The following is a 25,832-nucleotide window of genomic DNA, read 5'->3' on the forward strand; positions in this document are numbered from 1 at the left end:
GTTTCTCAATTTCTCTCCTCTGAAATTTCTAAAATGTCATGACTTATGAAGGTAAATTTTGATACATGCGCCACGGTGCATGCAGCACAAGCCACGGCGCGTGGCACAGTGAGATTTATTCTCACCACACGTACTTGCTTCGACTCAAAATACAATTCTATAATGCATATTTGTTCATACAACACACAAACAAGTCAAAATATCAATTAATCATCTGAATCTCTAATCCCACTTTAATTTGCACTTCTTCCTTGATTAACCTCTAAACTTAGGATTAAGAAATTCAAGATGTTACATTTTGTGTCACTAGATCAATTGAAGTACATTTGGTCGAGATGATAAATATGCAGTTAAAGATAATCATTGTGAAGGAATTTAGAATAATGAATAAAGTAAGACCTCAATTATCAAAACAATTAAGTAGTTGATTTTTTGCATTCACATGTTTATTTCTATATATTTAACTTAAATACAAGTTACTTAACTTTATCATTTTATTTTCTTAACAGGCATATAGAGGAATCTAGTAGGGATATAGGTGACATTTCAATGCATCTAACAAGAAAAGGGGTAGAGATAGCACAAATTTAAAGGAGTTGGCTTTACATTAAGGTACTAGAAAAAGAATACATTTGGAGCTTAGTGATGATAAAAAACTACTTAGTCTAGAAGGGGATAAGTTCATAAGTTATATAGGCCTTATGGCCAAATCTGAAGTTGGCATTTTGTATCCTAAATGGTAGGAAGTATGACAAGCTATGAAGGACATGATTTGGGATGAAATTTTGGTGTACAAATTTTTATAATTTTTCCCTATTTTTAGTTATATTAAATAATATTAATTTACTTAATAATTTTAATACCTTGCAACTCACTTATTTTGTCCCTCCTACTATTGAGATAAAGAAGCATTGGTTTCAGTAAGTACATGATTAACGGAAAGATTTCAAGTCAACACTTACTAGGGAATACATTCAAGGAGAAAAGAAGAACAAAGATCTATGTTTAGAATACAATTTTATTGATTAAGAGACTTAGAGATAGTTTGTGTATAACCTTTCCTAATATTCACTTGACGTTAGGAAGGGTTAACTTAATTACCATACCAAAATTATCAAACGATAATCAAATACTATTTGAAAAGCTTGGGCTGAAGACTCGTTTTGCAAAATCATCAAAATCATAAGACATCAAAGTATTACACAGTGGAAACAAGTCACATGCATTCATAACAATCATTGCATGCATCAAGAACTACAAAATCAAGTCAGTTTGTGGGCAAGGCACCATGGTGGGCGACACATGTGCCGTGGCATGTGGCACAGATAATGAAATTTTGGCATACGCCGTTTTCACATAGCATGTTCGATCAGAGTGATTTAATCGCCCACACGAAGCTTTTCTTATAAGCTAACTAATGAGATAGGTTTGGACACGATCTAACGGTCTAATCAAATTTTGGACACTTGGGGTGTAAAAAGTCACTTTTTTTAAAAAAATTTGTGCACCCAAGCGCTCAAATCGATCCCTTAATGTGATGAGACTATTCTAGGCCTTGAACCAAGTCCAAAAAGATCTAATACACCTGATCAACCACATTTCATCATATATTTAGACATAAATCACAATTCAGCCATTCAATGGCCCATTTCCACAAACATAAAATTTGCATTATTTGGCATACACTAGCCCATTTGGCCCTTTTCATCATAAAAATCACTACTTTATATATTTACCAATGATCTTAGCCCAATTAATCATTTTACCACATAATTACACCTAAAGGCTAAGATTCACAAAAATTACTATGACTTTCCACAAATCATAGCTTCAATATGCATGCAATCTCTATGGCAACTTATATACACAAATTCACATTAAATTAGTTCATTACACAAAACTTAGTAATTCTCATGGCCATAGAACCACTATGTTGGTCTAGACTCCTTTCTCTTGCCCTGATCACTGCTCCATCCTGTAAAAATGTAATCATGTGGGTGAGATAAAAATCTTAGTAGTAAAAAAGCTCATTACTATTGACTATCACATGAAACTATATAAAAGTATATAAAATATATAGTTAAACATAGCATATATCATATATTCACTTCAAATTTTATCTATATAGATCATTCACCACTCTTAATTGATATTTACCACAATTCTCCACTTTTCACCACTTTTTCACATATAGCATGATTACTACCAACTGAACCTCCAAATCACCCCAACTCAAAATCATAGGCTTACCTTAGACCAATATACACTCTTATTAGCACTGACCTCACCTTTAGTGGTAGAATCACTCGGCTAAAAATATTCTATCTCACTTTTAGACTATGGTTTCCCCCAATGCCAACAATGAGTTTTTGTTGACTCCAACACTGCATCATATCAATACTAAGGAGTTTGAATCTTTAACATCGTGCCTTAATAGGTACTAAGGAGATAATCTCCAACACCTTAACTTAAAAGACACTAGGGAGATATAATTCTCCAACACCGCACCTTAAAAGGCACTAGACCAATATACACTCTTATTGGACTCCACCGAGCTCACCTTTAGTGGTAGAATCCCCTAACTAAAAGTGTTCTATCTTACTTTCAGACTATGGTTTCCCCCAATGCTAATAATAGGTTTTCATTGACTCTAACATTGCATTATATTAATACTAAGGAGTCTGAATCTCCAACACCACACCTTAATAGGCACTAAGGAGATAATCTCCAACACCTCACCTTGAAAGGAACTAAGGAGATATAATTCTCTAATATCGTACCTCAAAAGGCACTAAGGAGATATAATTCTCCAACACCGTATCCCATCGAGCACTGAGGAGAATATGTCATATGGTCTTTCTCTACTTCTTCCTATAGGTGAACTTCTACCCCTATGATCATGCTTTCCATCCTAATCATTTATGCAACTGTATATATATATATATATATCATACATATACCAAGTAAAAACACATGTTTTCACTCATTAAATTAAGTAAGGCTTTGTTTTCGTGTAACATTCATTCAATACTGCAAAACATACTTGGTTAGAAATAATTTCATGTAATAGATAACATACTTACACACAGTTACAATAAATAGTCAAACAGAGGAAGTTATTTGGTTACCTCAACCCTTCTGTCACAAGAAAGGTTACCCGTGGTACTTTATCAATCGCTACTCATCTTTGCTAAGTTCTCTTTCCATTCTACACTTGAAACATGTCAATCTACACATAATTGGCACAATTAATCAATTGATTCAATTGACTAAAAATACTTACCACTTTAAGCTGCAACTAGCCATTCACATTCTGACTTTACTAATCTAGGTTCACTATCATTCAATTATCACTCTACATTACTTCTCACAATCCTATCTCACCTCTATTCCATTTTCACCCTTATGTTCCTTTGAATTAGGGCTAAATCGAGCCTAAAGCTTTAAAGCTTTACTGTTCAACTCTAAACCAATCATAAAGCTCTAATTTAAGTTTTGAGAACCTTTTTTATTACTATTAGGTAGAAACAAACCCCTTAAACTTTACCGATTTAATTTCTCTATAACTTATACTAAGAGAAATTTTCCTTTAAATTTTGAAATGCAACCTCACATTTGTTATCCCAAATAAAAAGCTGATCTTTCCAAGTCAATTGCGTCAATAGAAGAGTAACCTGAGAAAAACCTTGGATAAATCATTGATAATATCTAGATAATCCTAGAAAACTTTGAATCTCCATAACCGAGCTAGGCTGATCACATTTCAACACAGCATCAACTTTATACAGATCAACAGAAGTCCCATCTATCGACACGATATGACCCAAAAATCTGACTTCTCTTAGCAAAAACTCACATTTGGAGTTTAGTATGTAGCTTGTTAATCTTAAGATGTTTAACATGTTGTTCCTTATCTTCAAAATAAACCAAAATGTCATTGATGAATACTACAATAAATTGATCTAAATATGGCCAAAAGATATGGTTCATGTAGTCCATGAATACCACAGGTGTATTAGTAAGGCCAAATGGCATGACAAGTAACTCATACACTAGTACAAAAATCACTTTTTACAGCGGTTAAATAGGCGATGTTGTTCCAATGGGTGTAGAAAGTCCCTCTTTTTACATCGGTTATAAACCCAATGTAAAAACAAATATTTTTACATCCGTTATAAAGCTGATATTGAAAATTATATACAAAAAAATAAAAAAATATACTTTAAATTTTAACATCAGTTGGCATCCCAACCGATGTTAAAAGTTTATTTTTAACACCAGTTGGGTTTTTAACACCGGTTGGGATGCCAAACAGTGTTAAAAGTTCACTTTTAACACTGGTTATTACCATAACCGATGTAAAAAGTATTATATTCTATAGCAGTTATGGTAATAACCAATGTAAAAAGTATTTAATTTTTTTATATTATATTTATTTTATCAATTTTACCCATTCCTGTGCATAAAAATTGCCAAATCAAACAGCTCAATTCATTTACAATTTTTTATCAAGTATTTATCAACTATATAAAGCTATTTAACTATTAAAAAAACTAACAATTGTCTAAACTATCAAAATTTTCATTCTTGTGCATAAAAATTGCCAAATCAGATAACTCATTTCATTTATAATTTTTTATCAAGTATTTATCAACTATACAAAACTATTTAACTATTAGAAAACTAATAATTGTCTAAATTGTGTCAACTATCAAAATTAAAACATGTCTAAAAGTAATAAAAAACCTCGCAAGTTCTCCACAAAATAGGTTGCCCAACATATGCGGATGTCTTCAATTTCAGCTTCAGAAAATGCATCTAAATTGTCAAACATCTAAAATTTAATTCATAAAATAGGCCTATTAATCATTCTCAAATAACATAATAAAATAAAACTTTTAAAAATATATTAACCTCTTTTGTAAATTCGGTCATGCCTAATGTGATAATATTGAGCATGTGTCTTATGACATATAGACCACACAAGTTCATCCTCACCTGTTGTCTATGACTCTGTATAAGAAATCATAAACAATTAGTAAGAAATCTTAATAATTGAACATATTAATAAAGTATAGCATCACCTTTGGCTCAATCTATGTGGGATCCTTGAGCTCATGTCTAAGCTTTTGTAAGACTACATTTTGATATGTTCTCATTGCCCTATGATCAAGATCACCAAGTTAGTTAAAATATTCAAAAAAAATTAAATTAAATAGTTTAGTAAAAGTATTCTTACAAGTCTATCATCTTCTTCATTTCTTTCCCAAGTTTGTAATAAAGAGAGCATAAAAAGACGACAGTGTTGCTCTTCATTGAAGGAATAAATAACTGCCAATGGTCCCTGCTAAATATGATACAAGTTAAAGTAAAACCACATTGAAAAAAACTATTAATTATAAATGATCCTTACAAGTGAACATATGGAGCCATAAAAACGTCTTTTTTGACTTCACATATTCTCTGTTAGAGGTATGCGGCCCTTAACTCTAGAGTATTACCTTTCTTTGTCATGTGATGAGGGCAAAGGAATCCAAACTTATCACCTTTTCCCAATGTAATGCACAAATGATAAAGGTACTTACAACAACACAATTATATTAGTTTACTAAACTTGATGATTAAGTTTACTTACAACAGTGCAATTATATTAAAGAAAAACATACTTACATCATAAATAGTTCAATATGTCATGTGGTAAGCTAATTATTCGACAGAAGTCGAACCAAATCTTCCTATTCAATTGTCATTATCATGTCTTTCTTACCTACAACCTCTAGATCCATTTCTAAACTCTTGAATTCGAATGATAAATCATACAAGAGCAACCAAGCATTTATCAAGATCTTCTAAAAATATCTCACACGGTTCACTAATGTTGTCACCAGAAGGACCCTCTAACACACGTTCAAGAACATTACTCCCTTTTGTACTATGAAATGCAAGAGACGTATGAACTAGTTCAACAGTTGTCTTCTGTCATGAGCTCATCATGCTCATCATCTCCTCCTTCATTTGCTCTTTCATTTGTAAAAGCTGATCTGCAAATAAAGCTTTAAACTCATCCTTAGTCTGTTGCCTCACAGTGGATATCAATGTATCAAGCTCTTCTCTAGTCACTACACCTCTTGAATTAAGACGTGTTGACCAATTTTTATTTGCTGGATCCATGACATAGAAAACTTGTTTAGCATGATCTGCCATAATAAATGGCTCATCTCTAAAAGTTAGTTTTTTAAGATCAACCATTGTAAATCCAAACTTATCATCATGAATACTATTGACATCAACCTACTTGCATTTGAAAACAGGAACTTTAAATTTTGTATAATCAACGTCCCAAATCTCTTCAATAACCCCAAAGTAAGTCCTGAAAGCTAGTTTAGGTTTCTTATATTTTGAACTAGAGAAGTGTACAGTTTCAGCTATTATCATAACAGTATTTTGCACCGTACTCTTCTCATCTAAGGTCTTTGTATAAAAGGAATACCCATTAATATCATAGGCACTCCAACATATAACATCAAAGTTAGGACCTCTAGCCAACCATTTAACTGTTTCAGAAACACCACTTTATTCAAAAATTTTACTTGAACCAATCCACAACAAAAGTCCTATTGTACTCATTCAATAACTTTTGTTTTGTCATTCTCATTTGATAATTTTTTACCTTTAGAAGTTCTTTATGAGAAGATATGTAATCTTTAACTTCATCAATATTATTCAAGATATATAAATGTACTTCTTATAATTCATCATGATTCATGCTCTTCACTATCACTCCACGTATGCCTTGACCATATTGCCTTTTCTCATGACGAGATTTAGGAAGTCCAATTAATTCTATACTTGACAAGTAATCAGAACAGAACTCCATAGCTTCTTCAACAACATATTTCTCATCTATCGATGCTTAAGATCAATATCAATACTCTTTCAATATTTTTATATATCTCTCAACTGGATACATCCATCGCAAATAAATAGGACCACACAATTTTACATCCCTTACTAGATGCACTATCAAGTGAACCATAATGTCAAAAATGTAGGAAGAAAGTGCATCTCAAGTTGGCACAAGATAGTGCTTGTTCTAACTCTTCCAGTTTACGAGGATCAATAACTTTACTACATATAGCATTAGAAAAGAAACAAAGTCTAGTTATTGTAAGTCTAAAATCTTCTTTCAATATGCCTCGAATAGCCAAAGGTAATAGCTGTTGCATCAAGACATGGCAATCATGAGATTTTAAGCCTACCAGTTTCAACTCTTTCATAGATACAAGCTTCATAATATTTGAAGAATACCTCGAAGGAATTTTGATTCCATGTAAACACTCACAAAAACTTGTTTTCTCATATTTGCATAATGTAAGAGAGGCTGGGGGACAATAAGTTCATTTACCTTATGATCTTGTGTGTAAGTCTTCTCGTATTCCCATTTCTTTCAAATCCAATCTTGCATTCACACCATCCTTAGTCTTACCTGGTATGTTCAGAAGCATTCCAATAATACTATCACACACGTTTTTCTCCATGTGCATAACATCAATACAATGCCTTACTTTAAGATTGCGCCAATATGGGAGGTCAAAAAAGATAGACCTTTTTTCCATATACTTTTTACACCAATATTTTTTTTAGTCTTGCCGAAGATAATATTAATGTTTTTCACATATTCATACACTTGATTCCCAGTCAAAGCATCCGAAGCATCGTTATGTTCTTGGTGACCATGAAAAGCTTTCTTCAATCTAAGATATGGGTGATCTCGTCTAAGAAACCTTCGATGGCCAAGGTAGACTGCCTTCCTTCTATGTTGAAGTTGATGGTAGTTTGTGCTTTCTTCATAATTGGACAAGCTTTTTGACCTTTCACACTATAACCAGACAAATTTTCATATGCAGGAAAATTATTTATAGTACAAAAATCATAGCACGTAACTTAAAATTCTCCTTCTGATTTGCATCAAACACTTCCACACCTACTTCCCACAATACTTTCAAATCTTCAATTAGAGGTCTTAGGTAAATATCAATATCATTTTCAGGTTGTTTTGGTCCCAAAATCAACATGGATAGCATCACGTACTTTCGTTTCATGCACAACCTAGGTGATAGATTGCAAATCACCAAAAGAATAGGCCATGAACTATGTATACTACTAAGACTACCATAAGGATTCATTCCATCGGTAGAAAGTTTGAGCCTCAAGTTCCTTGTCTCATTGCCAAATTCGAGAAACAAGTGATCAATTTTCTTCCATTAAGGAGAATCGGCTGGATGTCGAAGTTTTTCATCAAATAAACAAACGCTTGAACCTTGATATAATTAGAAGATACCATAAGACCATTGTAGGAGCCCCCTTCTCTTTGTATCGTAGTACCTCACATTTTAGACACTTCTCCTCCCCTTTAAGCTCTTTTCTGTACAACACATAATCATTAGGACATGTGTGTATTTTTTTATACTTCATACCCATTGGACACAAGATCTTCTTGGCATCATAATAACAATTTGATAGTGCATTACCTTTCGGAAACATTATTTGAAGTAACTCTAGCAACCATGTGAAACTTTAGTCACTCTACCCAGCTCTTGCCTTTAAGGTAACCAGTTTTAACACCCCAGATAACAAACTAAAATCAGTGCACCCTGAGTATAGAGGCTTCTCTTCATCAATGCATAAGTTATCACACACATATGCTCATTCAAAAGCCTCTTCCCAAAAATTACAGATCATGTCTTCTAACCGATCTTCATTCATTTCTACTTCATCATCAAGATTATCAACTTCCACACATTGAGATATGTTACTATAATTTTCCAATTATTCACCATGCCAAATCCATATTGTATAATTTTTGCAAATCCCATCACAAACTAAGTGCTCTCTTATTTCAGCAACACCTAGTCTCCTCTCATTTAAACAATTAACACAAGGACAATAGAACCTTTTACTACTGTCAATAACATTTTTCTTAGCAAATTCCAAAAATTCTTTCACCCCATTATCATACTCATCACTCATTCGTCTAGCATTCACCCAACTATAATTCATGTGTCACCTCCTAAAGAATATAATTAATGTTATTACCTTCAAACTATTTCAAGAAACTAAATTTTAAATTAATTTAAGATTTAAAAAAATTTCGATAGAGTCTCCCCTAAAAATTAGATCTCCCAAAACTTTTTAAAAAAATTTACAAGAGAAATTTGACAATGTTAAATCAAATAAATGATCACATGCAACAACCTGAGGCCTTATGAAGCTACTAACAGCACTCCCAGAAATAATCAATATCATTAAAAACTAAATTTAAGCAATTTAGATGAAAGAATGAATTTAAAAATTTTTTTGACAAAGTCTCCCTTAAAAATTTGACTTCCTAACAGTTTTAGAAAATTTTACACAAGAAAATTAACAATTTTAAACCAAATAAATGATCACATGCAACAATATGAGGCCTTATAAAGCCACTAACAGCACTCCTAACAATAATCAATATCATTAAAAACTAAATTTAAGCAATATAAAATTTAAAAATTCATATTCAACACATACTTGAGTGGCAGCAACAATGGCTCAGCACTAAGAAAGGGGTTGTAGTTCACACATACTCACACACATATACATAATCATATCCTACTAGCGCCCTTAATTCTAAATACATTACAATAGATTTGCTCAAAAGAAATGCATGATAGCTAGTAATATTTATTCAAAAATAGCTAAAAATAAAGTAATAAGAAATATAAATTCCATTGTTACCTCAACCCTTTGGTACTAAAAGGGTTCCTCTTGTACAAAATAGGACTCATTTTGTTCCTTAACCTCCAAACAAATTCCACCAATAATCCCTACAACATATAAGTGATCCACATCACTTATCATGACAAATAGTATTAATGAAGACTATAACTCATACCACACAACTTGAGTCAATGAGTCATAATCCATCCTAATGGTCCATATACTAAACCAATCATTCACATAGTATCACTTAACCACCAAAACCATTTATTAGCCATCACTGGTCTAATTTCCAATTTATATAATTTTTAATCAATTAAAAACCTTCACTTAGTATCACCAACTTTCACCATTAGCCCTTCTAATGAAAACCAAACATCAATTTAAATCTTATTAGGCTCAAATGGCAAAATTATAATTAAATCTATAGACTTAAATCATTGAAAAGCAAAACCCAACCTCTTGGAGTTTGATTTGTACCCAAAACACCTCTTTTCATCCAATTATCCACTTAAAATATTAGAACATCATATAGAAACTCAAAACATCCTCCCTAGGATCTAAAGAAACAAAAGCTTACAAGAATAAAGCTTTTAGGATCAAAATTCAAAAATTTTCTGTTCCAAAAATTGAAGAAAATCAAGAGGAAGGGAAGAAGATTGAAGTAGGGAGTTTACCTTTCGTGTAGTCGAGCTCGTAACGGTCGCAAAACCTCTTAGATCCAAGCCTAACTCTCTCTCTTTCTCTTCTCTTCTTTCACTCTCACGTTCATTTCTTTCCTTTTTCTTTGTTCCATTTTGTTTCTGCGTCTGTTTTCCCTTTAAAATGCTTATATAAGACTTTGGGAAAAATTACAAGAAAGGGCCCAACATTTTTTATTATAGCACAAAAGCCCGTGTCAACTTTGGTAATTTTTCCCATAGTTAAAAATCAAATAAAACCAAACTTTTGCTGAGAAAAATTCAAACTCTAAACCTCTATCAAATTATTCTAAAGTTTAATTTAATTATAGATATTTTATTTTATTTTTTAAAATAAATCCGAGTTTTAAAATTTTTTGGGATGTTACAAACCCCTTATCAAGCAAATATTTAATCTGCTTCTTCAACTCATTCAACTATGAGGGTGACATCCAATATGGAGCTTTAAAAATTGGCTCAATATTATGAACTAAATCTATTGAGAACTCAACTTTCTTTTTTGGAGGTAATATGGACATCTCTTTTGAAAGTACCTAAAGAAATTCGCTTACTACTCCAATCTTCTCAATGCCCCTATCATACACACTACTGGTTGTGCAAATTACCATATAAGCATAACATCCCTGCTTGATCAACTTCTCAGCTTGCACAGCTAACAAAAATGTGGCTTGCTTAATAGTACTAGTCCTTGTTGTCAATACTGGCAAAGATACTAGCTTCCTAACACAATGTAGCATAGCATTATTAGCTATTAGCCAATCCATGCCCACCATCATATCAATCCCTCTCATGGGAATACAAATCAAATTGATCTTAGATACCTGATTCTTAAATGCAATCTCTACTCTCTAACAAGCCTTATTGGTAATACTCAAGGATCCTGAAGTTGTAATCACTTTGATCAGCACAGGCAATTCTTTCAATTGTAATCTCAATCTTCCTACACATTCTTTAGAAAGAAAGAGTGCTTAGCCCTAGAATTAAATAATGCTTTAATTCTATTACCACAAATAGAGATTATACCTTTAATCAAGTTCAAAGATGTCGTAGCTTCTTCTTGCATCACAATAAAGACTTGTCTTGGAATAGTTGCTCTGTCGCCTCAATTCTTTCAATTATACTTGACAATGTGGCCTAGCTTCCCATACCTGAAATAGGACCAACACTTACCCATATGGAATCTATCATAGATAATATAATGACGTGATCTTCCAGTGCTAAAAGTAGAAGCTGGTGCATTTAAAACTTACCTTGAAGGTTGCAGAAGTCTAATTTTAACCCTATTATTGTGCTACACTGAATCTCTCTAAACAATTTGGGTTTGAGAACCTCTAGCAAAACTTCTCTTCCTAGAAACTCCAAAACTGCTTGAGCTTCTTTCTAATACCAACAGATAGACCCAGAAAAGATGTAAATCTTCCCATACTATCTCTCTTCTTCTCAGCCTTAGCTTCCCTACCTCTTCTCGCAGTTGTTCTCAACTTATAGCCCATTTCTTTATAGGTGATAATATTGAATAGAGCAATTTGCTGCTAGTACTTTGGATGCATTTTCTCTAACAATCACTCTACCTTCCACTTTGTGTCATTATGGTACTGTAGATAAGTTGAGTAGACTAACAAATTGTTGAATCTTTGATAAAATCTTCCTCATCTTGATCCCCTTGTTTGAACGAATGGAACTCTTCCTCCTTTTTAGTGTGAAAAGATATCGGGAAGTAATAATCAAAGAACACCTTGAATTCTTCCCAAGAGTACTTCAAATCACCAAACAGTCTAACTAAGTCCTACCATCTCTTGGCTACACTGACTAGCTGAATTGTTGCTAGAATTATCTTCTGCTCTGACATATAGTTCACTAACTTAAATATGGTCTCGAGGTGCTTAATCTACTGCTCGGCTTCACTTTATTTCATACTATCATCGAACGTTAGTGGACTGATCCTCATAAAGGTCTTCTAGGCTTAGTCAATAGATGGATTAACAACAACTCTCATAGCCTGCCTACTACCTGAAGCTTGAGACAATTCAGGTCTACTATAAACTTCCTCTAGTACTTGTCTATCTTAACCCTCTCTTTCATTCGCTTGTTCTCTACCCTTCAATAATACACCATGATCTTGCACTGTTTGTCAAATATCAATCATCATATATCTTAGCTCTTCCAAAAAAACCATCCCTTCTATCAGCTTGTTTAGGCTCATCCAGTTGAACATTTGGTATAGGCTCATCCTCAATCGAACATCATGATACTCGAGTACTTTTCAAAGCCTGAGTACCTCTTCTTGTCATTTTCTCCCCTCTTAAGGATGAAAGCAAAAGAAAGTTAAGCAAAAGGTAAAGAATGGGTGTAATGAAAAATATATAAGCTGCCAAGGTCTAGGATGAATGCAATAAAGAAACACAATAACCAGATCTTGAAACTCAAGAAAATGATACCAACTAGTTGTAATGCCCTTAACAACATTACCATATGACTCTCCACGCAATCTACTAATCTAATAAACCATTTTAAAAGCTTTAGGATCCCAATATAAAAACTTTGAAAGTCTTTTTATAGAAACCATTTACATTATTGAAAATAGCACATAGTGAAAGTACTATACATAAACACATCAAATAACAAACAAAAAATCATAATTCACACAAAAAGTGGGCCATATGTTGTAGCTCGTGTCACATGTGCCACGGTATATGGCATAAAGACCTTAACTGCATGCTTTGTGCTATGCACCATAGCATGTTATCCTTCATTAACATATGCGCTGCAGCACACCTACTAAATTTTGTTGTCAAAAGATAGTTTCTAGTATGAACTTCAAATGTGCACTAATTTTGCGTCTAATGTTCGATTGGGGTGATTCAAGCGCCCACACAAAACTTGTTTCATATTTTAACCAATGACCCTAGTTTCATTTCAATTTGATGTTTTGTTTAAAAGTTCCATACCAAGTATATTTTGATCGTTCTAAGTCAAAAATTTTCATTTGAGCATCTCAAATTGAAACCATATGTTATTAGCCACTTTTAGAGCCTTGACCATATCCACATTAATGATGTACACCAGATTGACCAATTGTGTACATAATATAATACATAGACACACATTTGGCCTATAAACTATCTATTATACACTTTTAGGCATAATTCCTATTTCTCAATCTCATTCATATCCAAGGTCAAATTTCACATACATATCAAACATTCATCATATCCACACACATTACCATCCATCTACTAGCCCATACTACTATTTCAACATATACACACATATACACAAGACTAGGGAATCAAAATACTAAGCACCACAAACATTTACATTAATATGCACTTGTTTCCAAATCCTAAGGCATCTTATATACACATTTTACACTATTAACAACTACATACATTATACCATCTTACAATAGGCTTTGTAGAGATTCTCTATTCCTAGCCCAAATCCTTTCCTTTCGCACCACTAGTACTAAAACTAAAAAAATGTAAAGAACTATGGGTGAGATCAAAATCTTAGTAACTAATATAGCTTATTAAATGTCTATTACCATAGGTAACTATACCAAAGTAACAAAACTAAAGTAATAGTGTGTGTATATATATAGATATATTAAAGCATATAGAATTTCCTCTTTTTAAAGCATTTCCACACAATTACCACATTAGCATGATCATGTACCCACCAAACCTCTAATCCTCCTTGACACAAAACCATAGGTTCTATTGAATCAATCACATATTGACTCGAACTCACTTTTGATGGTAGAAAAACCTGATCAAAGGTAATTTATCCCACCTATAGACTATGGTTTCCCTCATTTCACACACTTATGATAGAGGCATCGTTGATTCCTAACTGCACCCTAACGGGTACAAGGGAGTTGCCAGACTGCCTGGATGTCCTATAATAATAGTCCCAATATAATGCTGTACTGATATGGTACTAGCCCGTATAATGCTGCATTAGATGTCCTATGTTGCTAGCTTGACCATATAGATTTGTTTACTCCCATCTCCATATACACACATATCTACACATACCCTGGGTGAACTCTCACCCTATATGATCATGCTTTTCACATTTAATAACATATCAATTGCTACTTTCATAATTTCTATATACTTATATATAAATAAATTCATTACAATTTGAAATCCAATAAAAGTTCTATAAACATTCACAAATCATATTGCATGCCAAAATCATTTGTAATGCAAAATCATGTACCAAAAGCACAATCATAGGAATCATAACTTGACACATGCATATTTACTTTTACACAATTATAACAATTAATAAATATGATAAATTATATGGTTACCTTAACTTTTTTGTCCAATAGAAAGGTTACTCATGTTTTTCCTCAACCTTACTCACTTTCTCTTAATATTCAACTTATCACACATGAGAATCTACACAATTTAGACACCCGGAGTCAATTTTATCATTGACAAAAAGTGTCAACTTTAGCAATCAAGCACCTAATCACTATCATTTCTTCTACTTATACTTATTTATGTGCTTTACAACAATTACCACTCAATACAAGCTCTAAAATCTATCTAAGTAGATTTCTCTCATTACTCTCTCTTTAAACTAGGTTAAATTGAACCTATAACTTTAAAGCTCTATTGTTTCAACACAAAGTAGTCATAAAGTACTGGTTTAGTTCTAGAGAACTTTTATATTACTATAGGGTAAGAAATCATCTCCTTAAAACTTTTAAATTTAATTTCTCAATAGTTTAAACTAAGAAAATAGGGTAGAATCAAAGATTCAAGTAGTATGAGACTTACCCAATAAGTAATAAGTTGGAAACGTCATCTTTTCTCGTGAAAACCAAAGCCCTAGTAGAAATCCCTTTCCTTTCCATGCCTGAATCCCTTTTTCTTTATTTCCTTTCTATTTTTCACATGTAGGACACATCTAAACTTATCAGAATTCTATGCCATATGCCGTAGCACATCCTTCCTTAGTCGTGAAGCATGGCAAAGTAAAGGAAATCCTCATTATACTCACATGCTCTGCTTTGGGATGCCGTCCTTATACTCATATCTATTCACATAACATCACAATGAGTCAATACAATATTCTACCATCCACAATCCTAATCTCACATTAAATTACTATTCATTCCCTAATCAGTATTAATGTCGGGATTAAAAATCCAGGATATTACAATATATGTAATAATTTCAACCTTTTCTTTATTAAATTTTCTATATCTATATGCTTAATTTATTTTCTTTTTGTAATGCCTAGCTAAATGCATATGTTGTGTGACATTATACATGTGATAGAATGAATTGCTTTGAAAATGGTACTGTGATATTGCTTTGTATTTGTTTTGAAAAACAGGCATTATTATGCCTGAAACAATTCCTTTTTATATCATTATGCTATCAAATTTTTGTTAAAATTATTAGTTTTACATAGGTTTGAAGTTTTTTTTTTTTGAAAAATAGTACAAATAAAAGGCTTAAGGCTTGGGGTATGACAATTTTAATTCATTAAGATGCCAAAAATTTTTCAAGTGTAATGGGAGATGATTAAAATCACTTTTAATGTACTAGTGTTAATCCTATAATTAGAGAGGGATAATATGTAATAGCATATGACTTAAGCATTGATGTTTTCTTGCATTAATTTAGCTATTATAATTTGCATTGAGTCACTGATCACACTTCCTTTCTAAATGATCAACGATTGACATTATAGACAAGAGATGGATATTTGCTAGATGTACATCTCAAGAATACTACGGTGGGGTTCAAGAATTCATAAAGTTTGCAAGAGAGCATGCTAGAGATTTGGAAAGAATTGTTTATCCCTAATTGAAATGTAATTCGGTGAGGCATGCTTCTCTGCAAAAACTTGAAGACTACTCAGTAGAATTTAGAACCAATCAGAGTTATAAGTGTTGAACACTATATGGGGAGATACTGGATGAGATTAATTGTAGCTGGAGGCACAGTGAATGTTGTCATTCCCCTAATTTCAACTCAAATGCATAACAACTAATAATCTCAAAGAGTTAGAAGATGCTATGGACGAGCCACTCAAGGATTTTCTAAAAATGTTAGAGATGTTAAAGAGTGATGCAGAGATGCCTTTGTATGACAGTTGTGACTACACAATATTGTTTACAATATTGAGATTCTATAACTTGAAAGAAAAATATGGGTGGAGTGATGCGAACTTCACAAAAAAGCTCTCTATCATATAAGAAATACTACTAAAGCCCAACAAATTTCCAAGCTGTTCATACAAGGCAAAACAAGTGTTACATTCTATCGGCCTAAGTTATGAGAAGATACATGCTTGCATCAATGATTGTGTTTTGTTCATGGGGGAACATGCATCGTTATCTCATTACCATAAATGTATGGCATCACATTACAAGAAGAACAAAAAGAGTCTGTAGAAAGCAATATGGTATTTTTCCCATCATACCAAGTTTCATTTGCTTGTATAGCGTACCGAAAGAGGTAAAAAATCTACATGGCATGTGGATGAGTTGATTAAAGATAGCTTGTTTCAGCATCCTATTGATGCTTCTGGCGGGAAAAGTTTGATTATAAATACCCTAAATTTAGGGAAGAAGATAGGAATCTATGCCTCACATTTGCTACTAATAGGATGAACCCATATGGGATTTAAAGTAGCGCCCACAGTATATAGTCAGTGATGTTGATGATCTATAATCTTCCTCTATAGCTTTGCATGAAGCGTAAATACATGATATTGATACTATTAATATTAAGACCTAAGTTACTTGGGAATGACATAGATGTGTACTTAGCTCCATTGATTGATGATTTGAAATTAATTTAGGAGATAGGTATAGAAGTCTATGATAGCCTCAAGGAAGAGAAGTTTAATTTGAGACTATACTTTTTGGTACTGTAACATCCGAAAAAATGTTAACCCTGATTTATTAACTTAATTAGGGTAGTTAGTGAGTTAATGAGGTGTATGGCCAAAGGGGCTTAACTTGGCATAATTGTTGTGATTTTAGCCCTAGAAGTGGGTCCGGATTAATGGTAGGCCACCAGGGTAAGGAAAGAGGACAAAAAAGTGAAGAGTTGTGTTCTGTGCCACACACCGCAGCACGTGGTTGGTCTATCATGGCATATGGACACAATTTGAATGTAACGAGCTCCTTTGTGCCATGTGCCGCGGTGGAGCACAGCGTGCGCCACGATGCATGGCCAAAAATTTAATAAATTAGCTTGTGAGCTGCATGAAAACATAAGAGAGAAAGAGGAGGAAAACAAAGAGCTTGATTTTGGCTCTGTTAGGGCATAACTTACTGGGCCCCTCAATAAGTAAGGCTGAGAAAATGTATGGCCATACTACAATAAAAAGGGTTTTTTCATTGCTACTGTCAGTCTACTCAGATGTCGAGAAAGAAATGGTCAGGTAAAGGAGAATGACAATTCCATGTCTCATACTTGACTGAAATATCAAGTGACAAAAGGGATGTAATATGGTTGCATGATAGGTTACATTGGATCATCGATCCCCATATGAATTGGGAAGTTGTAATGTCTTGTTAGAGGCCACTTGTAACTTATGGGCTAATAGCGAAATTGGCAGTATTAGCCCACTGCCAATTTCATATGGGCCTACAGGGTCGCACACAAAAGTGACCCAACTCGAGCTATAATGTCCAAGTTCATTGAATCTGAAATATGTCTAGATTTAATGAATGTAATATAAGATGAATGAATTATATATATATATATATATATTTGAATATTTAGTTGATAAATATTTATATATATATTTATATGAAATATAAAATTCAAAATATAATTATATATATATGTATATATATATATATTTTTGAAATATATATGTGTATATATATTCGTATATATATGTAATATAATATGTATATGTGATATTATATTATATTATATTATATTATGTTAGTTTTAATATAATTTTATATGATTGATTAAATTTAATAACTAATATCATAAGAGAGAATATCATGTCAGTTTTATAATTTGAATTTATAAGATAAATTCGAATTAGATATGATATTATGGATTAAATTTATGATATAAATTTAATTAAATTTTTGTGAGCTTTTAAGTGAAAGATAAAAACCCTTATCTATATACTATATATAGATAATGATGTCCTTATGAAGGAAGAGAGAGAGTTAGAAAAGTTCTGATGGCAAAAACACTCTAAAAGCCACGGAACACCTTATAGAAAAGAAAATTAATGTTTAAAGAAGAACGAACGCTATAACCTCCTCTTATATATCAACTTAATATAAGAGAAGACTATAGTGTTACCATTAACTCACATCATTCACAATGATCAAATTTCATTTTAAAAGCTTTGGCTGAAGATTTACTTTATAAAATCAATTAAATCATAATTTAATCAGGGAAAACACAGCGGAAATAAATTATACACTTTCCAAACACATAGTAGACATGACCCACCAGCATTCCTAACTTAGATGCATGGATTTCAGCACACAAAATAAAACTAAATTTTATTCCGTGTGCCGCGGCGGATGGTCAGTGTGCCGCGGCACGTGACACAGAGCCACACACTCTCTCTGTTTGTGTCATGCACTGCGGCATGTGCATCCATACGCCGTAGCGTGCCTGTTTGTTTTTTGCTGTCATTTTGACAGCAAAATGATGAACTTCTGGCGTGTACCAATTTTGCATACGACATCCGATTGGAGTGATTCAAGCACCCACACGAAACTTAGCTCGTATACTAACTAATGAGGTAGGTTTAGACACAATCTAATGGTCCAATTGAAATTTGAACACCTGGATATAAAAAGTCACTTTTTTTGAAAATTTGGCGCACCTAAGCACTCAAATCAATCCCTTTCTCTCATTAGGTCACACTAGGCCTTAAATCAAGTCCAAAAGAATCTAAAACACCTGAATGACCACAATTAATCACAATCATACACATATATCGAAATTTGACCCCTTTACGGCTAATTTCCACAATTTACTAATTTCACAAACTATGCCACTTCTTTGCATAACATAGCCCTCTTGGCTACTTCTTAACTCATACATATACAAACATATGCAATCATATTTATAATACAATCTTAGCCCTAAATTACTCATTTTATTATAATTTTGGCTTTTGGCTTAAGATTCACTAACACATAATCACAATGCAATCTTAGCCCCTAAATTACTCATTTCCTCATAATTTGTCCTTTGACTTAAGATTCACCAACGCAAAAAGCCATTTCAACTCAAACTTTTTCCAATCAAAGCCCCTTTTGTATTAAACAACACATATACACATAATCAGGCTTGATTTCATAAAAACTCACTTCAATACATGCATGCAATGAGATAAAAATCTCAATAACCGAATAACTCACTCTTATTGACTATCACATGCAACAATATGAAAGTGAGCATAGTATACTATTTAAACTTCATAAAGTAGTATTTACATTATATCACATTTCCATTTCCACTTTATAGCAATCTTGAAGGATTCTTTGCTATTTCAAGATATTTCATTATATCATAAAAAATGCAAACATGATGTCTACTAACCAGTCCTCCAAATCACCCTAACATGAAACCATAGGCTCATCTTAGACCAATGTATACTCTCATTAGTCTTGAGGTCACCTGTAGTGGTAGAATCACCCAACCAAACATGTTCTAACGCACAATACAAACTATAGTTTTCCCCCAATACACACAATGGGACGTCGTTGACTCCCACCCGTATCACAAAGATACCAAGGAATATCTCATCTCCAACATAGTACCTTAACAGGCACTCAGGAGATCTTCTCTAACATAGCACCTTTCAAGGCACTAAGGAGAATTATTTCCAACACCACGCCCTAACAGGGTACTAAGAAAACCTTGCCATATGGTCCTTATCATCCCCTATATTCGGGTAAAATCTCACCGCTCAAATCATGCTTTCTTGAACCATTTAAAGTTCATTTTTCACAATTTACTTTTCTTATACATAGCATATATATATATATATATCACTTTACACTACAAAACACAATTTCAATGCTAATTTCAACCAAAAGTCATTTTACAGACACAATCACTCAATACAACAAAACATACTCAATTTAAAACTAGTTCATGCATTACATAGCATACTAACATACAGTTACAATAAACAGTCAAACAAAGGAAGTTATTTGGTTACCTCAACCCTTCTGTCAGATGGAAGGTTACCTATGGATTTTAACTATCACTTAAGCTTTTCTCAAGCTTCCTTTCTTTATTCATGAGTCCAATATGCCAATTTGAACACATTTGGCACATTTTAGTCATTTGGTTCATTTTGACCAAAAACTCATTTTTATTATTTAGGGCTATATTCATCTATAAACTCTTTTCTATTTATCCATTCTTAGTCCATAACTACCAATTACTACTTTACATCACCTCAACCGGTCTTATTTCACTCAAGATAGATTTTGCCCTAACTTTCTCTCTCTAAAGACCTAAAATTGAGCCTCCGGGTTCAAAGCTCTACCATTTAGCTTTGAACTAGTTACAAAGCTCTAATTTAACTTTTAAGAAATTTTTTATTACTATTGGGCAAGAATCAAAACCCTCAAATTCCACTGATTCAATTTCCCTATAACTCATTTTCAGAGAAATTTGTGTAGAACGGAAGGTAAGAGTTATATGTAGCTTACCTAGCAAGTTATTGATCTAAATCACCATCCACCGCTCTAAAATGACTTAACCTAGCTTCTCGGTCCTTCTCCTCTCTCTATTTCATGTGTTTCTCAATTTCTCTCTTCTAAAATTTTCTAAAATTCATGACTTATGAAGGCAAATTCTAATCCATGTACCACGGTGTATGAAGCACGAGCTGCGGCGTATGGCACAGTGAGACTTCTTCTCACCATGCGTACTTGCTCCGACCCGAAATGCACTCCTATCACCCATATCTATTTATAAAACACACCAACAAGTCAAAATGCTAATTAATCATCTAAATCTCTAATCCTACTTTAATTTCCACTTTACCCTTGATTAACCTTTAAACTTAGGATTATGAAATTCATGATGTTATATTTCTCCCCTCCTTTTAAGAATTTTTCCCTCAAAATTCATAAAAGACATAAATATATACCTATAGAAATAGGTGAGGATATTGTTGCCTCATTCTATCCTCTGTCTCTCAGGTAGGATCACCATGAGCCATGCCTCATTAGAAAACTTTGACTAATCATAGTCTTATTCCTTAACTGCTTCTCTTTCACATATATGATTCACTCTGGCTCAGCCTTATAGGTTAAATTCTCTTGGAGTCCAATCTCCTCTAGTTCTATCACGTGTGAAGGATCAGGTTGATATTTCTTGAGCTGTGATACATGAAACACCTCATATACACCCGATAACTATGGTGACAAAGCAATCCTGTATGCAACTAGTCCAATTCTCTCCAGAATCTCAAAAGGACCAATAAATCTAGGAGTTAACTTTTTAGCTCTTATCGATCTCTCGATCCCCATCATTAGCGTAACCCTCAGAAATATATGTGCTCCCACCAGGAACTCTAACAGCCTTCTACACCTATCTGCGTAAATCTTTTGCTTACTCTATGCCGTCAACAGCTTTTGCCTAACCAACTCAATCTTTTGAGTTGTCTGATCCACAATATCTGGTCCTAACGTACTCCTTTCACTCAACTCTGTCCAATAAAGAGGCAACCTGCATTTTTCCTATACAATGCCTCATATGGTGCCATTTGTATAGTAGAGTGGTAACTATTGTTGTAAGCAAATTTAGCCAAAGGGAGATGGCTATCCCAACTACCTTTCAACTCCAATACACAAGCTCTCAGCATATCCTTGAAAGTCTATATAGTTCATTCTATCTACCCATCTGTTTACAGATGATATGCTGTACTGAATCTCAACTATGTACCCATGGCACGTTGTAAAGCTCCCCAAAACTTAGAAGTAAATCTTGGATCTCTATCAAAAATTATACTCTTCCGTACACCATGCAATCTTAACCATTTCTCGGATATAGATCTCTATCAACTTCTCTAAAGAATCACTAATCCAAATGGCTGAGAAATAAGCTGATTTAGTAAGTCTATCAATTGTAACCCAAATGGCATTATGTCCAGATTGAGTTCTTGGTAACCTAGTTATAAAATCTATAGAAATGCTCTCCCATTTCCACATAGGAATATCCAATGGTTGTAACATCCCTACTGATCTTTGGTGTTGTATCTTAACCTTTTGACATGTCAAATACCAAGACACAAACTTCATTACATCTTTCTTCATACCATACCACTACTAATATCGCTTTACATCCTGGTACATCTTTATAACTCCTAAGTGGATCATGTATTTACTACCGTGAGCTTCATTTAAGATAACTTTCCTCAAATCAACATCATCAGGCACACAAATCCTATCCTGATAAACTACAAAGTCATCATTATTGAATCCAAACTCAATAGCTTGATCTGCTTTAATTTCTTCTCTAATCTTTAAAAGACTTTCATCTTCTAGTTGTGCCATTCTCAATTCCTTCCGAAAATCATTTCTAATCTCAGTGGAATAGGCACCAACTAATGCCTTCAATGGAGCATCCTGCTGTGACTCTACAAACGACTCCATCAGTCTATATTCCTTAACTATAAGACTTGCCACATGCAAAGTCTTCTAGCTCAAAGTGTCAACAACCACATTAGCTTTACCCGAATGATATTTCAATTCAAAGTTATAATCTTTAAGAAGTTCCATCCATCTTCTTTACCTCATATTCAGTTCCTTTTGATCAATCAGGTATTTCAAACTCTTATGGTCACTAAACACAGTGAACACTATACCATATAGGTAATGGTGCCAAATCTTTAAAGCAAATACTATTACTGCAAGCTCTAAATCATGCGCAGGATAAATCTTTTCATGTGATCTTAATTGTCATGAAGCATAGGCTATCACTCGACTGTCTTGCATTAAGACATAACCAAGACCTTTCAAAGATGTGCCTGTATATACCTCATAAGGTAACCTTGGATTAGGGATAATCAATGCTGGTGCTGTGGTTAATTTCTCTTTCAACTTCTGAAATGCCACCTCACACCAATCGTCCTATATATAAGGCTAATCTTTTCGAGTTAGTTTAGTCAAGAAAGAAGCTATCTGGGAAAATCCTTGGATAAATCATCGATAATACCTAGCTAATCCCAGAAAACTACGTATCTCTGTAACTGAACTAAGGCATTCCCATTTTAACACTACATCAACCTTATGCAGATCCATAAAAATTCCATCTGTAGACACCATGTGTTCTAAAAATCTCACTTCTCTTAACCAAGACTCACACTTATTAGGTTTAGTATATAACTTCCTATCTTTGATTGCAATTTTTAATGCCTTGCATATTGCTCCTCATTCTCAGAATAGATCAGGATGTTATCTATAAAGACCACTACAAATTGATCTAAGTATGGCCTAAAGATTCAGTTCATATAATTCATGAACACTGTTGGTGCATTGGTCAAACCGAAAGGCATAACCAAAAATTCATATTGACTATACCTAGTTCTGAAAGCTGTCTTGGGTATATCCACTACACTAACTTTCAACTGATGATATCCTAACCTCAAATCAATCTTAAAAATGACTGAAGGACCAACCAATTGATCTAAAAGATCATCTATTCTTGGTAGAGGATACTTGTTCTTCACAGTTACCTTGTTCAATTGCCAGTAATCGATGCACAGTCGCAAACTATCATGCTTCTTTCTCACAAATAATACTGGTGATCCCCAAGGTGATACACTCGCTTTGATGAATCATTTCTCTAGTAATTCTTCATTTTGCTTCTTTAATTCAGCTAATTCAGACAGTAACATTCTATAAAGAGCCTTTGGTATTGGTTCGATTCTAGGAACCAATTCAATTGAGAACTCAACTTCTCTTTCAGGAGGTAATCCAGTCATTTCTTCTAAAAATACCTCTGGGAACTTACTTACTACCCCAATCTTCTCAATTCCACCATCATACATTGTGCTAGCTGTAAAGAATACCATGTAGGCATTACAAACTTTCTGGATCAACTTCTTAGCACTTACTATCAATAGAAATTTAGGCTACTCTAAACATTCCATAGTTGCACACAATACTAGAAAAGAAACCTCTCTTGGCATAATCAAGCACAGCACTATTTACTGCTAGCCAATCCATGCCAATTATCACATATATTCCTCTCATAGGAATACAAATCAAATCAATCTTGGAAACTCTGTCCTCAAATCAAATCTCCACATTCTGACAAGCTTGACTTGTAATACTGGATAATCCAGAAGGTGTCGTCACTTTAATGAGCATAGACAATTCTTGTAAAAATAATTCTAATCTATCTATACATTCCTTAGACACAAAAGAATGGGTGGCATCAGAATCAAACAATGATTCTACTTTGTGACCATTTACAGAAATCATACCTTTAATCAGATTTGGAGATGCTCTGGCCTCTTCTTGTATAACCGTAAATACTCAGCCAGGAACCATTGATCTCTACTTAGTCCGCTTAACTCTGCCCTCTAGGCATTACCTTGCCATATGACCTAATTTACCACACTTGTAACAAGCCTAACATCTTCCCAAATGAGATTTGCAGCATATATTGCATTAGGGCATCCTTCCAGTACTCAAAGTTGGAGTTGGAACATTTAAAGCTTGCCTTGAAGATTATGGAGACCCAATTCTCACACCTCTACCCCTCTGCATTGATCCTCTATGCATAGAGTGAAACTACGATCCTCCGCTGAAATCCCTTCTTTTAAAAGAATTAGAACTACTTACACCGAACCTAGTCCTCTTTGAGATTCCACCAATCAGACCCATAGGAAATGAAAATCTTCCCATACTATCTCGTCTCCTTTCAACATCTACCTCTCTACCATGCCTAGCTGCTAGCCTCAGCTTATGGCACATTTCCTCATACATCATCATATCAAGCAGTGCTATCTGTTGCCTGTACTTAAGTCTCATCTTTTTAGGTAATCTCTCAGGTTTCCACTTTGAGTCATTACTATGCTGGAGATATGTGGAATAAGCTGATAAGTCATTGAATCTTCTTATAAATTCTTCTTCGTCCAAGTCTCCCTGCCTGAAAGCATGAAATTCCTCTTCCTTCCAGTTCTGAATGAGACTGGAAAGTATTGATTAAAGAATATTCTCTTGAATTCATCCCAGTTCAAATGAATACCACCAGTTGGTCTCACAAATTCTTACCATCTCTTAGTAACACTAACCAACTACACTGTGGCCAAGATAACTTTTTACTCTAAAGTACAGATCACCACCTCAAAGATAATTTCCATTTGTTCTACCCATAATTCTGC

Source organism: Prosopis cineraria, unplaced genomic scaffold, assembly GCF_029017545.1.
Source record: "Prosopis cineraria cultivar Desert tree isolate PC_DT_omini unplaced genomic scaffold, ASM2901754v1 PC4, whole genome shotgun sequence".
In the NCBI taxonomy this organism is placed as follows: Eukaryota; Viridiplantae; Streptophyta; class Magnoliopsida; order Fabales; family Fabaceae; genus Prosopis; species Prosopis cineraria.